This window comes from Notamacropus eugenii, chromosome 3, assembly GCF_028372415.1.
Source record: "Notamacropus eugenii isolate mMacEug1 chromosome 3, mMacEug1.pri_v2, whole genome shotgun sequence".
Classification (NCBI taxonomy): domain Eukaryota; kingdom Metazoa; phylum Chordata; class Mammalia; order Diprotodontia; family Macropodidae; genus Notamacropus; species Notamacropus eugenii.
In genome coordinates, this window is record NC_092874.1 from 183,858,426 (window position 1) to 183,875,183 (window position 16,758).

Consider the following 16,758-nt stretch of genomic DNA (forward strand, 5'->3'; position numbering starts at 1 on the left):
CGACAACTCCTCTGTCTGTCATACATTCTCTCTGCTCCTTCTCTCTCATTCTTTTTTTCTGTCTCTGCCTCTCATCTTTCTGCTTCTCATTCTCTCATCTCTCTGTCTCACTCTCTAATCTCCCTGTCTCTGTTTCTGTCTGTCTCTCTCTGTCTCTCCTGTTTTTCACATTCTCTCTCTCATTCTGTCAGTCAGTACATAAATATTTATTAAGCCCTTACCATGTGCCATGCACTGTTCTAGGTGCTGGGGATACAAAGAGAGTAAAAGCAGTCCTTGCCCTCAAGGAGCCCCAATCTAATAGGGTGGGGCAGGGGAGGAAACACATAAAAGGCAACTAAAAAGAGCTGGGGAAGGCACTTAGTGTAGAGGCATGATGAAGTCCAGAGAAGGGCAACCATAACGGGAATGAAGAGATGGCTAGTCTTGGCATCCTTCTTAAAGGAAGAAGGATATTGGAGGAGCTCTCCATGGTCTATGCTTTCTCATTCCCCAGATACCAGAGTTTCTATTGCAAGGGTAGTAAATATGGCTGAAGTCCATTCAGTTTGGTAGGAGATGCCAAAGATTTTATTCCATCATGTGATTTATTGTTAAGTATAGGAATTTGCTTCAGGAAAACTGTCTTATACTTCATTAATTCATGGTTAAAACAGAAAGTGACAGAAATGAGATAAAGATAAAGAGATGGGATTTATCCCTTCAAGCCATATTCTTCTGGAAAAGTATCACTTTTTATACAATTTATTCTTCTTTATCAAACTTGCTATTGATGTACAGATAGAAGAGGTCTTACTATTTGAAATGTTTAAGTAAACAAATTAAAAATATGGATTAAATCTTCTGTACCTAAGAGCAGGATGTTTGCACCTTAATAATTGAATATGACAGTCACTGATATTCTTTCAGTGCTCTCCTATATGCTCCTCTTTGTAATATGCATTTTCCTTTTTTAATTTAACTTTAATTAATTAATAATTAAATTGAAGTTTCAATTGGTTTCAATTGTTGGTAATAGATTGTCATAGTGTCTAAATAAATTATATTTAGCAAATACTTAAATGCCTTTTTAAACTCAATATATTCATTCATTAAGCATTTATTCTGCATCTCCTATAGACCAGCTTGAAGATATGAAGACAAAGACTAAGTATTCTCTTCCCTCAGTGAACTTATCTTCTATTGGTAAGATGACATATGTATACAGGAAAATATATACAAAGTAAATACAAAGTTATGGAGAGGAGGAGCAATGGAAGTATTGAGAAAAACCTCACCAGCAAGGTGAGCACTGGAACTCAACTTAGAAATTTGGTATTCTAGAGTCCAAGATAAAGAAGAAGTGTATTCCAAGAATGGGGGCGAGATATTGTTTTTACATAGGCAAGAGATGGAAGATAAAATAGTTAGTAGTAGGTTTTTGCTTAGTATAGGAAATGATAAAAAGGCTAGTTTGGCTGAAGCATAGACTGCATGAAAGGGAGTAATGCTATACCATTTAGTGCACATAGTTTAGTAATGATATTACTTCATTGCCTGTGGTGACTTTTAACAGGATATGGTTTCCTTCTTTATCTCTTCTAATTAGATCTATTTTTGCTTTTGCTTTGTCTGCTTTTTTTTTTTACTTCAGCTGAATCATAATATATTCTATGCCAGTCATTTACCTTTACCCAATATATATCCCCCTGTTTCAAATGTGTTTCTTGTAAATAACATATTGTAGGATTCTGATTTTTAATTCATTCTGCTATCCACTTCCATTTTATGGGAGAGTTCATCCCATTCACAGTTATGATTACTATTTTTGTCTTTCTTATTCCTATCTTATTCCCTCCCCATTTATGCTTTTATTTCTCCCTTCTCCCTTTCTCTCTGCAAAAGAATTTTACTTTTGACCACCACCTCCCTCAATCTTCCCTCCCTTCTATCATCTCTCTCTCTTTTCTTTCCCCTTTCCCCTCCTATTGCTTGTGTGGCAAGTTAGATTTCTATACCTAACTGAATATGTTATTTCCTCCTTGAACCAAATCTGATGAGAGTAAAGTTCAAGCAATGCTCATCTCCCTCCCTGCTTTCCCTCTACTATAATGTTATTGTGCCTCTTCATGTGATGTAATTTACCCTTTTCTTCCTCCTCCTTTCCTCTTCTCCCATCACAATCCCTTTTCACTTCTTAATTAGGCTTTTTTTTAATCATCACATCACTTAATTTATACCCACACCCTCTGTCTATGTATACCCCTCTTCAAGGTTGTAATAAAGATATGGTTCTCAAGATTTACAAGTATCATATTCCTATGTAGAGATGTAAACAGTTTGCCCTTATTGGATAACACAACATTTTTATGCCTTTCTTGATATTTCAATGTAGAAGTTTCAAGGTCTTGCATGATCCTGACTGTAATTCCATGATACTTGAATTGTTTCCTTTTTGGCTACTTGCTGTATCATCTCCTTGACCTGATAATTCTTGAATTTAGCTACAATATTCCTTGGTATTTTTAATTTGGGATCTCTTTCAGGAAGTGATCAGTGGATTCTTTTGATGACTCTTTTATGCCCTGGTTCTAGGATTTTGGGGCAGTTTTCCTTGATGATTTCTTGGAAAATACTGTCCAAACTCTTTTTTTCATGATGGCCCTCAAGTAGAACAATAATTCTTAAATTACTTCTCCTGGATCTATTTTTCAGGTCAGTTTTTTTCCAATGAAGTATTTTATATGTTTTCTTTTTTCTTTTTTTGATTTTGTTTGACTGATTTTTTATGTCTGATAAAGTCATTAGCTTCCACTTGCCCAATTTTAATTTTTAACAAATTGCTTTCTTCAGCTAGCTTTTGTATTTCTTTTTCCATTTGGCCAATTCTACTTTTTAAGGAGTTGTTTTCTTCATTTTCCCCCATTGTGTCAATTGTATTTTTAAAGGAATTGTTCAATTTTTCTTCTACCTCTCTAATTTGACTTTTGAAATCCTTCTTGAGCTCTTCCAAGAAGGTTATTTGGGCTTGAGATCAGTTCATATTCCCCTTTGAAGTTTCAGATGTGGGTATAGTGACATTGCTGTCATCTTCTCAGTTTGTGTTTTGATCTTCCTGGTTCCCAAAAGAAGTATCTATGGTCTTTGATTTTCTTTGTTGCTTTTTGCTTATGATATTCACCTTTTTCCTGGGTTTTAAAGTTGATCTCTGCTTCTGGAGCACAGGGAGCACTGTCCCATATTTCTTGTGCTGGGGGGTAGGGGCCTGGTTATTGGCTTTATGTGTCGGAACCTCAGGTTCTGGCAGCTGGAGGCTGGTGGTCGTGGCTGGTGTGTGCCAACGCCTGGTGGGGTTTTACTGCTTTTCCCCAGGATTACACTGAAGCTTGAAGGGTGAGGTGTGGGTATGGGGGTGGTCTGGCCACTAGAGGTTGACTCCTCACCATGGGCTGAGCTGATGTCTGCCAGGTCCCCTGTCTGTGCAAAGACATACAGGGTAAGGGAGGGTGGGGGGTCTTGGTGTTGGTGCTTGCCTACTCCACCACCACCCTGGGGCTCAGGATCTCCTGCTGGTCCACTGAGGTGGGACTTGCTGTTGGTTTGCCAGGATGCCTCCTGTCCTGTACTGATCCCTTTCAGCCACAACAAGATGGACCTTTCCCGTTAATCCCCTTAGCCTCACAAGCTAAAAAACTGTTGCACCCCATCTTTCTGCTGGCTCCATTATTCCAGGATTTTTCCTGCAGAAGTATTTTCTGAGTTTTTCAAAGTCAGTAAGGGAGGGTGAGAGTGACTTGCTGCTTACTCCACTATCTTGGCTTCCAGAAGTCATGAAGAAGAGTAAGAGAAAAGATACGTTGGGACAAGATTGTGAAGGGCTTTAAATACTAAATGGTTTGCAATATAGCCTAGAAGCAATAGGAAGCTCCTGGAACTTCCTGAACAGGGAAGTGACATGGTCTATCCTGTGCTTTAGGGGGGTAAATTGGGAAGACCTGTGGAGGTTGAATTGAAGAGAAGAGAGAAAGGAGCCAGGGAGACCAATTAAGGGAGTATTAAAATGGTTTCTATGATAAATGATGAGGTTGATAGAAGTGGATAGATTGGAAAGAGAAGTAATGGAAGTAGAATTCATAAAACTTCACAGTGGAATCAATGTTATGGAGAATGATGTTGAGGAAGATGAAAGAGAATGAGGAGGGGAAGATGAAGTCAACGTTGGAAATCTAGGAAACTGGAAGGATGGTGGTGCTTTTGATAGAAATGTAGAAAGTTCTAAAAGGAGTGGGTTTGGGGGAAGGATAATGCTTTCTCATTTTTATATGTTGAGTTTGAAATGTCTACAGAGCATTGAGTTCATAACATCCTAGCAAGGTTTGAACACAATGTTTTTTGAATTTGTTCTTTTTTAATACAGAAGAAAATCTTTTTCTATCTCAAAAACTTCATTCCCTCCAGGCTGATTTAAAAGTATGCCAAGTTCTGAAGAGATTTCTTGGTAGAACATGGAGGACATTTAAATTTAAAAGGCATGAAGACCCAGCTAAGCCGGAGGGCCTAAACCACAGTTTAGTGCAATTATGCTCAAAGTAAAAGTATTCAGGGGCACAGAATATATTCATATTGTTTTCTTCTTGCTGAATGGCCACTGGAAATGTGTTCTCTAATCTTCAAGAAGTGAGGATTTCTTCTTAGGAAGCAACCACTGGGAGCTTCACCAACATTATCACAAGAAGCACTAAGGCCAATTAAGATTTACCTTCATCAGCACTGCCCCTCCCTCACTTTATAGAGCTCATTATGTTCCAATTTGACAAGACTATGCCAATTGCTCTGGGCTGAGCCTAACTTGTGCCAGTGCCCTGGTAGTTTTAGTTTGATATTGGAACAAAGTGAGACACTTGTTAGTCATTCAACAGTTAATGAAAGAACCCTTTTTAATGACTGTTCACTAATCTATTCAACAAGTCAACAGTACCTTAAGCCAATCAAGTCTTAAGGAATGTCTCAGTACTTTCTAAGGAAAAAAAAAACTAGCCTAATCTGCATTGGGGGAGAGGTTAAGACTTTATTCCTGCTACAATGATCATATATGTGATACATAAATTACCAATTTTCAAAGAATTAGAAAACAATACAATGCATGTAATACCCAAACTATAGGGACCTTAACTCTGTCTTTGCTTTCATCAAAATGTAGTGGAAGGGAAGCTCTTCACATAGCTGGTTGTATGACTTTAGGTATATCACCAAACTTCCTCAGAGCCTCAATTTGCTCATCTATAAAAGGAGAGGGGGTTGGACTAGATGATCTCTAAGGTCTCTTCCAGCTATAAATAGTCTTATGTTGTTTTCTCCACATCAGCCAAGAAATCAAATATAGAGATTTTCAAATAGTAATGGATACCTTCTACAAGGAAATTGTCCTATAATTGCTGCTCTTAGCTTACAAGATTTCTTTGGAAGAAAGTCACTAATGAAAATCTGATAAATAAAAAAATAAGCAGACTTCAGATCCTAGGAAGTACAACAGTTTATATTGGTTAACCTCCAAAGAAACTGAAAATAGGCATAGCTGATAGGTTTTGTGAATTTGGGAGAAAAACAATGTTGGGTCTTTCACTACTGTGGAAATGATTTCATTATGTAGTAGTATTAGAAACTACTGTAGTGAGAAATCAGGTTCAGGCATAGTAAGGAAAAACATCAGGGTAGAGAAAAATTCTTTTCTATTGGCAATATCAAATAGGGCAAATTTTTCTTATTAACCTAATCTTAAGAAGTAAATTCAGCATCCAATTAGTGTCCAAGATCCAAGAGTCCAAGTAAATTGAATATCCAAGATTCAGACAAATCTGAATGACCCCATATCAGCGAATAACCTGAAATATTGTGTTCCTTATAAAGCTTCTTATAAATGGTTCATTATAAAACTTCGGAAAATTTTTCTTTAGGCTACTGGATAGGCATGCATAGAGCATTTACATAGACAGATCCCAACGCTTCAAAAAGAATTTTGAAACATACTGCTTTTTAAAATTTGTGTTAGGTATAGTAATATTTTTTAAGAATAAGTTTTAAGTTTCTTTAGTCTGATGAATAAAAGTAGTGTCATTTTTGACTGAATATTTAAATATTCAACCCTTAGTATGTTGTGATGGCAAGCAAAATAGGATCTTTTGCTATTTTTGTTTTAGTATAATCTTGCCTTTATCAATCAAGAGTCTTTACTAGGAGCAAAGTATAGAAACCAGAGTTTCTTTAAGTAGAAACAGTATATGTATTTGTATTGTTAATGTGATTAAAGATATTCCCCACCTACGAATGGGCCTGCCCATTAAAGGGAATTTGATTAGGGAAGATTTGTTGGAATGTCCACACCTTTTGTTAATGAGGCACTGTTTCTCAAGGGCTGGATTGCCCTCTACAGAAAGGTATAAAATGCTCCGATGGTGAGGTTTTACCTTGGGGCTTGCTGACTGGAAATGGATGGCCAGATGAGAACTCTGGGAAGCCACTAAAGAAGGCTCCCAGCTTTGAAAACCCAGATGTTGGTGCTTCCCTCTCTGATAACTATGGTCAGACAGTTGGACCTGTCTGTTGATGGTCAGGCAGAGGAAGCCATGTCTGTTGAGCTTTGATTTCTCTGTATTTTCTTTGAAGTTCAGGATTTAACAGAGACTCCCAAATTTATTTGGACTACTGCTCCCTTTTCATAAAAAAATTACTCATCCCTCCCCCAAAATCTTCCTTTAATGAATATGTTTTTAATGTTTTTTTAAAAAATTGTGTCATTGAAAAAAGTATACATAATATATTTTTAAATGGCGCATCTTAAATTTAATAATTGACTGTAAATTTGTGGGAGGGGGGTTTCTTGAATTGAAATTTTGGTGATGCAATATTGTGTCATGTAACCATATAGTATCGTATTACAAACAAGTCATTACATGCACATATTCTTGCCTTTGCATGCTGGACTTCCCCATAATGTGTCACATACTTTATTTACCTGTCAATACTTGCTTGTACTTGTCAGCTGACTTGACTACTAATGAGTCATAACTTGAATTTTTTGTGTTTATTTGGAAAATAGTGCAATGACTATGACTTTAACACTGTTACACAACAGATGAAACATATCAGTGGCTTTTCAAAATTTTCTTCTCTTCTTTCCTTATGCTTCCACTGCCCCCTTATTTTTATTCAGTACTGCCCAATGGCACCCAAGGCTACTACCATCCCCCTGGATTGTTCCAGTACTCTCTGGATGGTGGTATTGCCCACTTTGGGAACTGAAGGACTTTAAAGTATCTATAAATGTGAGTCATTATTGTCATTATCATAAAAGCTTTGATTTTTAAGAAGTTGTCTTAAGCATAATGGACAAAAGACTGTACCTGAAATCAGAAACTGAATTCAAATCTGGCCATGGATACAAACTAGTTCTATGGCCCTGGGCAAGTTTCTTAACTTCTGTTTGCCTCAGTTTCTTCAGTTGAAAAAGAAGAGAACAATAGTACCTAACTCCTAGGGTAGCTGTGAAGATCAAATAAGATAATATTTGTTGAACATTTTGCAAACCTTAAAGCACTGTATAAATGGCAGCCAGTCATTATTAGTTTATAGAGTATTCTGTGAAAATAGGACAATTGGTCTTCCTCTGCCGGACGAACGGCGTGTTGCCGCATCATCGTCAGTGGCCGGTCTGAATGAGACTCAAGAGTCGCGCCGCTGCCGCCGCCGGATCTCACGCCCAGCCAGAGCCTTACCGCCGCCGCCGCAGCCTCTCCTGCCCCCAACTCGTGTTCCTTCCCCTCCTCAGTAGCCCCCAGTCCCGGCCTTCCTGTGCCGCCGCTTCCCTCAGCCATGCCGCTCTTCTCAGTTAATGTAAAATGGGGAAAAGAGAAATTTGACGGTGTGGAACTGAATACTGATGAACCTCCCATGGTATTCAAGGCTCAGCTTTTTGCACTGACTGGAGTCCAGCCTGCTAGACAGAAAGTTATGGTGAAAGGAGGCACTCTGAAGGATGACGATTGGGGAAACCTCAAGATAAAGAGTGGAATGACTCTGTTAATGATGGGATCAGCAGATGCTCTGCCTGAAGAACCTGTAGCTAGAACTGTTTTCGTAGAAGACATGACGGAAGAACAGCTAGCATCTGCTATGGAATTGCCATGTGGATTGACAAATCTTGGTAACACTTGTTACATGAACGCTACAGTTCAGTGTATCCGCTCTGTGCCAGAACTCAAAGATGCCCTTAAAAGGTATGCAGGTGCCTTGCGAGCTTCAGGGGAAATGGCCTCGGCACAGTATATCACTGCAGCCCTTAGAGATTTGTTTGATTCCATGGACAAAACTTCCTCCAGTATCCCACCTATTATTCTACTGCAGTTTTTGCATATGACTTTCCCACAGTTTGCAGAGAAGGGTGATCAAGGACAATATCTTCAACAGGATGCTAATGAATGTTGGATTCAAATGATGCGAGTGCTACAACAAAAACTGGAAGCTTTAGAAGGTGATTCTGTTATGGAGACAGACAATACATCACCTGCTGCAGCAGCCCAAGCACCTTCTAAAAAGAAAAGTTTAATTGATCAGTTCTTTGGTGTTGAATTTGAAACTACCATGAAATGTACAGAGGCTGAGGAAGAGGAAGCCACCAAAGGGAAGGAGAACCAGCTTCAGCTCAGCTGTTTTATCAATCAAGAAGTCAAGTATCTGTTCACAGGACTTAAATTGAGACTTCAGGAAGAAATCACCAAACAGTCTCCAACATTGCAAAGAAATGCTTTGTACATAAAATCTTCCAAGATTAGCCGGCTGCCTGCTTACCTTACTATTCAGATGGTTCGATTTTTTTACAAAGAGAAGGAATCTGTGAATGCCAAAGTTCTTAAGGATGTTAAATTTCCTCTTAGGTTGGATGTATATGAACTATGTACACCAGAACTTCAAGAAAAAATGGTCTCCTTTCGGTCAAAATTCAAGGATCTAGAAGACAAAAAAGTAAATCAACAGCCAAAGACATCTAGCAAAAGTGGTGGTGCACAGAAAGAAGTTAAATATGAACCATTTTCTTTTCCTGATGATATTGGCTCTAACAACTGTGGTTATTATGACTTACAAGCAGTGCTAACACATCAGGGAAGGTCTAGTTCCTCAGGCCATTATGTATCATGGGTGAAAAGGAAACAAGATGAATGGATTAAGTTTGATGATGATAAGGTCAGCATCGTTACACCAGAAGATATTTTGCGGTTATCTGGTGGTGGAGATTGGCACATAGCATATGTCCTATTATACGGGCCTCGCAGAGTTGAAGTAATTGAAGAAGAAACTTCACAATAACTGTCATCTTAGCTGTCTCTGACTAGCCCAGGATTCAGCAATCAAATATTTATTGCACACCTATTATTCCATCATTTGTTGTTATTCTTGCATGGTTCAAACCACCATTCAATAGCTGCCCATCCTTTTGCCTTATCTAACAAAGTGTTGCCAGAAGGTGGAAGGGAGAATGTTGCCCTTGTTGTGTGACTCAGTGCTGCTGCCCATAGCCCATGGAGACATGGCTACAATCAAGTGTTTGTCCAGCCTGACCTGCTGACTCAGTCTGTTCTGTTGCTGGCATTTCATGACTTCAAAATAAATTGTGATCAATAACAGTAAAAAAAAAAAATAGGACAATTGAACTGATAAAACTATTTTGAATAGAGAAGTAAGAGAAAAGTTGTACAAGATTTTAAAGGCATTAGCAAAAATGAGGAAATGTTGAAATGTTGGTTTCATTGGGTCTTAAGTTTGTCATATATTTATCAAATCATATTTCATCATTATTACTTAATTTTGCAACTTAATGTTTATTAATATTGCCATTATGAAATTAAATAGTGCCTTGCTAGGAAACCATGTTACCTGAATGGTATAATAGCTATCATATCACTTTGTCTCTATCTGTATTACATTGCAGCATAGTACAGTGAAAAGAATATTGGTTTTGGAGTGAGGGAGAATCCTGGGTTCAAATTCTGATTCTACCACTTATATCCTATGAGTCCTCAGAAAAGTAATTTAACTTCTCTGATTCTATAAAGTTCAAGGATTGCTCTTTAAGGTTTCTTCTGTATTCAAATCTATGATCCTTATATGTTATAATGTGTAGTATATTTGTTGTTGATGCATGTTATTAAGATACTTGTAAGATATTTGTGACATAAAGAGGGGAATGAAATGTTGCTTTGACATCACAGTGTCTCTGTTGTAAAGAGAGTCACAAACAAAAGTGTAACTTATATTTCTACCCAAATTAGAATTCATTTTAAAAAAGTCTTGTAAACAAGGTTTCAAACATTAACATAATAGATTCTAAACAGGAGACATGGTAAAAGGCAATGCTAATAATAAATAATGATAGCTAGTATTTATATATCTCTTAAAGGTTTGCAAAGTACTTTATAAATATTATCTCATTTGATCTTCATGACGATATTTTGAGGATACCTAGGAGGCAAGTGCTATTGTAATCTTCATTTTACAGAAGAGGAAATTTAGGCAGAAAGAGGTTAAGATATTTACCCACGTATATATTGCTAGTATGTGTCTGGGACTGGATTTGAACTCAGGTCTTTCTGACTTTCTAGTCACAGGATTGTAGAATGGGAAAAAGTTATTACTATTTTTAAAAAGAGTCAATCTAGCTTTTAGGGTAGAAAGTGAGAAGAGAATCTGAAGTTGAACAGGTGAAAGACAATGTTTTCTATAAATATTTTTGTACGTGATAGTATTTGACAAATTTGGCTTTTCCCCCAAAGGTGATACACTTACAAGTAAAATCCCTGTTCCAGAAGAATCACTATGATATTAGTGTAGATGATTTCTGAAGTTGATCTAGAAAATACTGTAATATATAATAGTTTACATTTACATAGTTTTCTCACAATAACCCTGTGAGTCATTTGGGCTCCATTTCTTGAAGTACTTGGTGCTCAATATACAGTTGGTAATTAATAAGTGTTTTTAAATTAGTGGAGTAGAGTACTAGCCTTATTTTTCTTTTCAAATATATTTGTATTTATTTCATTAAATATTCCCCCGTTATGCCTAAAAATTTTTAAAATTCATCTTAAATATTTTGAATTCAAAATTCTTTTTCTCCCTCCTGCCCCCTTCTGCCTTGCCCCAGAGAAGGCAAGTCATATTATATTGATTATACGTGTGAAATCCAAGAAAAAAATTTTTTAAAAAGTATACTGCAGTATGAACTCAAAGTTCATCTATTTCTCTCTCTAGCGGTGGATAGCATTTTTCATCATGGGTCCTTGGTCTTGGATCATTGTCTTGATCAGTGCAATTAAGTCTTTCACAATTGATCATCCTTACAATATTGCTGATACTGTGTACATGTTCTCCAGGTTCTGCACACTTCACTTTGTATGAGTTTATCTTAATTTTCACAGGTTTTTTCTAAAACCATTCTGTTCATCATTTCTTATAGCAAAATACCATTCCATAAAATTTATATACCATAACTTGATCAGCCATTACCCAATTGATGGGCATTCCTTTGATTTCCAATTTTAGCCATCATAAAAAGATCTTCCATAAATATTTTGGTGCAAATAAGTATTTTCCTCTTATCTTTGACCTTTGTGGGATACAGAATTAGTATGGCATTGTTAGGTCAAAGGGCATGCACTGTCTGAAAACCCTTTGGTTATAGTTCCAAACTGTCCTCCAAAATGGTTGGATTAATTCATAACTCCACCAAGAGTGCATTAGTGTCACAAATTTTCCACACCCCCTCCAGCATTAGTATTTTCCTTGTTCTGTCATATTAGCATGTTAGGTATGAGGTGGTATCTCAGTGTTGTTTTAATCTGCATTTCTCTAATCAATAGTGATTTGGAGCACTTTTCATGTGACTATTTATAGGTTTGATTTCTTCTATAAATTGCCTGGTTATACCCTTTAACCATTTGTCAATTGGAAAATGCCTTAGATTTTTATAAATTTGACCCAGTTCCCTATATGTTTGAGAAAGGAGGCCCTTATCAGAGAAACTTTCTCTAAATCCCATTCCCAAAACTCAATTTTCTGTTTGCCATCTAATTTTGGTCACATTAGTTTGGTTTATGCAAAACCTTTTTTTATTTCATGTTATCAAAATTACTCATTTTACCTCCTCAAATCTCCTCTATCTCTTGTTTGGTCATAAACTTTTCCCTTACCCATTGATCTGACAGGCACATTTTCCCATGTTCCTCTAATTTACTTGTGATATTGCCCTTTATGTCTAAATCATTTATCCATTTTGACTTTATCTTGGTATTTGGTGTGAGATGTTTGTATTTGCCTAGTTTCTGCCAAATTGCTTTCCAGTTGTCCTAGCAGTTTTTGTCAAACAGTGAGTTCTTATCTCCAAATCTTGGACAAGAGGGTTTGAAAAATAGAGGAAGATGAGCAAAAGCTCATGGATAAAAGGGATATATTCAGTTTACTAATGAATAATTGGTGGGTGAAAAGAGCTAATTAATTATCAAGATTGTACATTTCTATGAATTTATAAGGAAATATCAGAGCATACTCTACTGACTACTTTAAAGCCCAGTAAAGGAATTAAAAAGGAAAATGAACCAGTGGTAGTTAAAACACCACTCTACTTGACTATACATTGGACCAGTTGTATCTAAATCCAGTTACATAAACTTGTATGTATTATATGTGCACATATCTACTATATGTTTATAATACATATATGTGTTTTCACACTGTAGAATATAGAGCGATAGGTGTACATATAAGGAAACACTGTTTGTGTTCATCTTTTGTTTTCAAAGACCATGATATCAGAGAAATGATGACATGATTTGCACTTGACTTTGTTTTGAGTGAGGGAGGGCTGTGCAAGGTCACCAGCCTCACTTTCTCCTCCTGAGCCATCTGGATCCAGTGACCAGATATTCATCAGGATGACTGGAGATGACCCAAGATGCACTGGGAGACTTTAGCCCCTTTAGGTCAAGGTCTTTTCAGGTACTCACTTAGATGGAGGTAATGCCCATTGAGTAAACAGGCCTCTTTAAGAAGGAGTCAGGGAATGACCCTTATAATGAACAAAAGAAAAAATAACTAAGTCAACAGAAACTGTTTTTAGTGATAATCACTCCAAGCCAGAGAAGGAAGGAAGGAAGGAAGGAAGGAAGGGGTCTCCACTCAGGCAACTCCATCTGCTCACAGTCTGTGTTTGTTCTTTGTTTTCAAAGAAGGCCATGATATCAGAGAAATGATGACACGACTTGCACTTCACTTTGTTTTGAGTGAGGGAGAGCTGTGCAAGGTCACCAACCTCACTTCTCCTCCAGAGCCATCTGGTCACAAGGAAATACTAGAAACTATGATGACCTCTTAATAGTCAGTTTTATTCAAGCAATTCTTGGTGTTTATATAGAAATATTCTCTGCTGTAATAATTCATGACATACCTATAGACCAAGCCAATGCATGGTTTGGTCAAGGTATAAATAGCTATAGATTCATTATAAATTACAGGAATTTTAGGATTTTAATGAGAAAGATGTTAAAAAGACATAATTTCTTATTAGATTTCCTTTGGTTTAGACTCAATTATCTTTATTTCAAATTAAAGGCAGTTCAATTCTGAAACCTTATCTTGACCCAATTTGGATTTGATTTTAAATCATCATACTCCTCTAGTTGAGAAAGAAAGGCACTCTATTACAAACTTTCTCATTACAACTCAGTCTTATCTATAAAAAAAATTGCCCTACACCACAGACCCTGAGCATCATAACGAAGTTTAAATGTACTTACCCTGGGACTGTTTCATAAATTGTCAATGTGAAAAAGGATATGTATGAATCATCATTTAACTTAAGTGTCAGTACAAATTGAAGAGGAATATTTAATGGGTACTATAATGGTAAGGGAATTTGAATATCTTTCCTACCCCTTAATAGGTCCAGGTGGCCTGCTTTGGGCTTTGACCCAGCCCACAGCTTGAGTCACATGGAACCAATGATGGGAGGAGCTTGTTGAATGGGTGGAGCAGGAAGAGAGAGTGAGGCAGAGCTAGGAGAGAGCTGGCAGAGCAGAGCAACTAGCACAAGTGAGAAAGGGAGTGATTTTGCCTAAGGGAACTTGTTTGTGGGGAGGCCTGATGGAGGGAAAGCTTGGAGATGGCTGGGCTCCCTGCATTGATAATGTGTATAGATTTCTTTGTTACTGTGATGGATTTGGCTTTCTAGTACCTGAATAAATATTTTGGTTTTGTCTTTGAAGAAGAGAGTTTATATTTTGCAAATTTACCCTGGAAATATGCATGCATTCCCATAGCAGCTGCTGTGGATATTGCACTGTGTTACTGGTCTGTAGTATACTAGTTGCAAATTAATTTTTAAGTTTCATGATGCTCACCTATGTAGTCTTTACATGACTACAAAATAATAGGTTGAATTTTTCAATTGATTCATAATGATCCATCTCTTTATAAATTAAAAAAAAACTAGTACTCATAATCATATTGTATTCAAATCAACTTAATTTTTTTTTTAAAGATAGGTACAGAAGATGAGAAAACAAGGTAATGGAAAATGAATGCACAAAGAATGACAGTTTGGATCAGGCCTGTAAAAAATAACCATAGAATTTTTAAAACACAAAAAGAACTGAGCATGTAAGAAAGAAAATGACCACAGAAAGGTGAGGGTTTTTAAAAGCCATATTGACAAAAAGAGGACAATTAAATAAGAACAGTACTGCTGTCTGGGTTGGATGAGATAATGATAATGGACAATGAAAAGGAATCAGAGCAGCTCAATTCCATTTGGCTTCTGTTTTTTCTATCAAAAAGAAAGCTCTTTGGGGGACAGTAAAGAAGTACCTCCCTTCATTTTAAAGAGGGCGCCAATACAATCCATCTCCTCATTTTCCACCTAGCTGTACTCAAAATCTCCATAACCCTGGCTAGGTGCCTTCTCCAACTGCATCCCTTTCAGCTTCCTCTTATGTTTTGCCCCCTAAGATTGCAATACCCCTTGAGGGCAGGAACTGTCTTCCTTAATTTTTTGTTTTTTCTATTTGTATTCTAAGAGCTTAGCAGAGTATCTGACGTATTATAAATACTTAATAAATGCTTACTGAGTGACTGGTGATTTGATTTCTGCGCCCAGAGCAAGAAGTGGAAGGGGAATAAGGGAAAAAAATCCACATAGCCACAGGCAGATGTCAAGATGGCCTGGGAAGAGCTGACTACTCAAAATATCAACTGTGATCTAAGGTCAGCTGTTAGAAAAGTCTACATTCACTCCATCATTCATAAAGAAGTCTGGAACCTAAAGTGGGAGCTCTAAAGATGAGAGGATTTCTCAGGGACTGACTGGGAGGTCACGGATTCTAGAGGACCAGGGTCCAGGAGTTCAGATTAAATGAAGATGCTGATCCAGGTGAAGTAAAATGTAATCAGAGGGACAGACAGTAAGCAATTTAATCTTGGTAGATGACTATATAGATGAGAAAAAGCATGGTCTGGGAATGACTAGACTGATCAATCAGGGGAATTCTAAAAGGAAATTTACCAAGATTTTAACAAAATCTTTGACAATTTGTTAAAATCGTACAAGATTCCTTAAAAAAAAGATGTAACCACAGAGATAACTTAGACAACTGTCTAATCATATACCTTAGCAAATGATACAGGTTACTTGTGATATAACAATAATATGCCTCAAGCAAAGCATAATAGAGAATGTATATTTATCAAATGCTTTGCTAGTGCCATGGAGAAGGTTAACCGCAGAGCCCAAATGGAAGAATAATTCCCTATTCATGGAGAACGTCTCTTGAAAGAAGTTCTATTTGCAGATGATATTAGGTTGATTGTTTCAAGTCCTGAAATATTGCAAAGCCTTCAGAGTGGGACCCTTTATCACATAAAAAGTTTCGTGCTAACTATCCACACAAGTGAAAATGAGTGAATAATGCTTATTTTCCAGACATATGCAAGTGAGTATGGAGCAAGTTCAACAGTATGTTTCTTAAATATAAAACTAACTAACATAGAGCCACTGGAGTTTTGTCCTAGGCTGCCAAAAATTCAAATGGAAATGGTCTTCCTCAATGCAGTAGTCAAGCTCTGTGTTTCAAGGTCCTTTAGAGGACTGAAATGTGGAGCAAGTCAGCACTTTTGCCTGAGGAAGTGCATCATTTCCACCTTCCACCCTCTAAGGACAATATTTTTATCACAGTATTCTCAGAAGTCCACCTTCCCCTACTGCTATACTTGTATGACTGCATCCTATTGGGGTAGGCTGCCCTTATGCCACCTGGACTGGGGTCCTACCCAACATGATACAGCCAGGATTAGTGATGATAGTGACAAATACTGGCTTTGGAATGTTCTGAGGTCTCTGTCTTCCATGCTTCCCTCTCTGACTCAGATTTGCCCCATAATTCCTTTTTACAGTAATGCTTGGACATACACAACCGATGGACAAGAAGTAGACTCTGAGTAGAAGAGGAAGCTAGTAGGCTGGACTGTATTTTTGGTTTTTAATGATCCCAAGTTTTCCCCTGAAACAAAGGACCAAATACCAATATTCTCCCAGTGATGTTATCTGGTTACAAAGCTGCTAATATCAGTTTCTGAAGAATTCTAATTGCAAGATCCCTTTAAAAAAATGTTGAGATTCATTGTGAGCATGAGAATGTTGCCTCTCAGTGGCTTTGGGGTTTTAAACCTGAATGATTCGGA

At 37.2% G+C, this 16,758-nt stretch overlaps 1 pseudogene; it reads left to right on the forward strand.

Annotated features, from left to right (window-relative positions):
• Positions 1-7,713: 7,713 nt before the first annotated feature.
• LOC140533592 (ubiquitin carboxyl-terminal hydrolase 14 pseudogene) lies at positions 7,714-9,664 on the forward strand (annotated as a pseudogene).
• Positions 9,665-16,758: the final 7,094 nt, after the last annotated feature.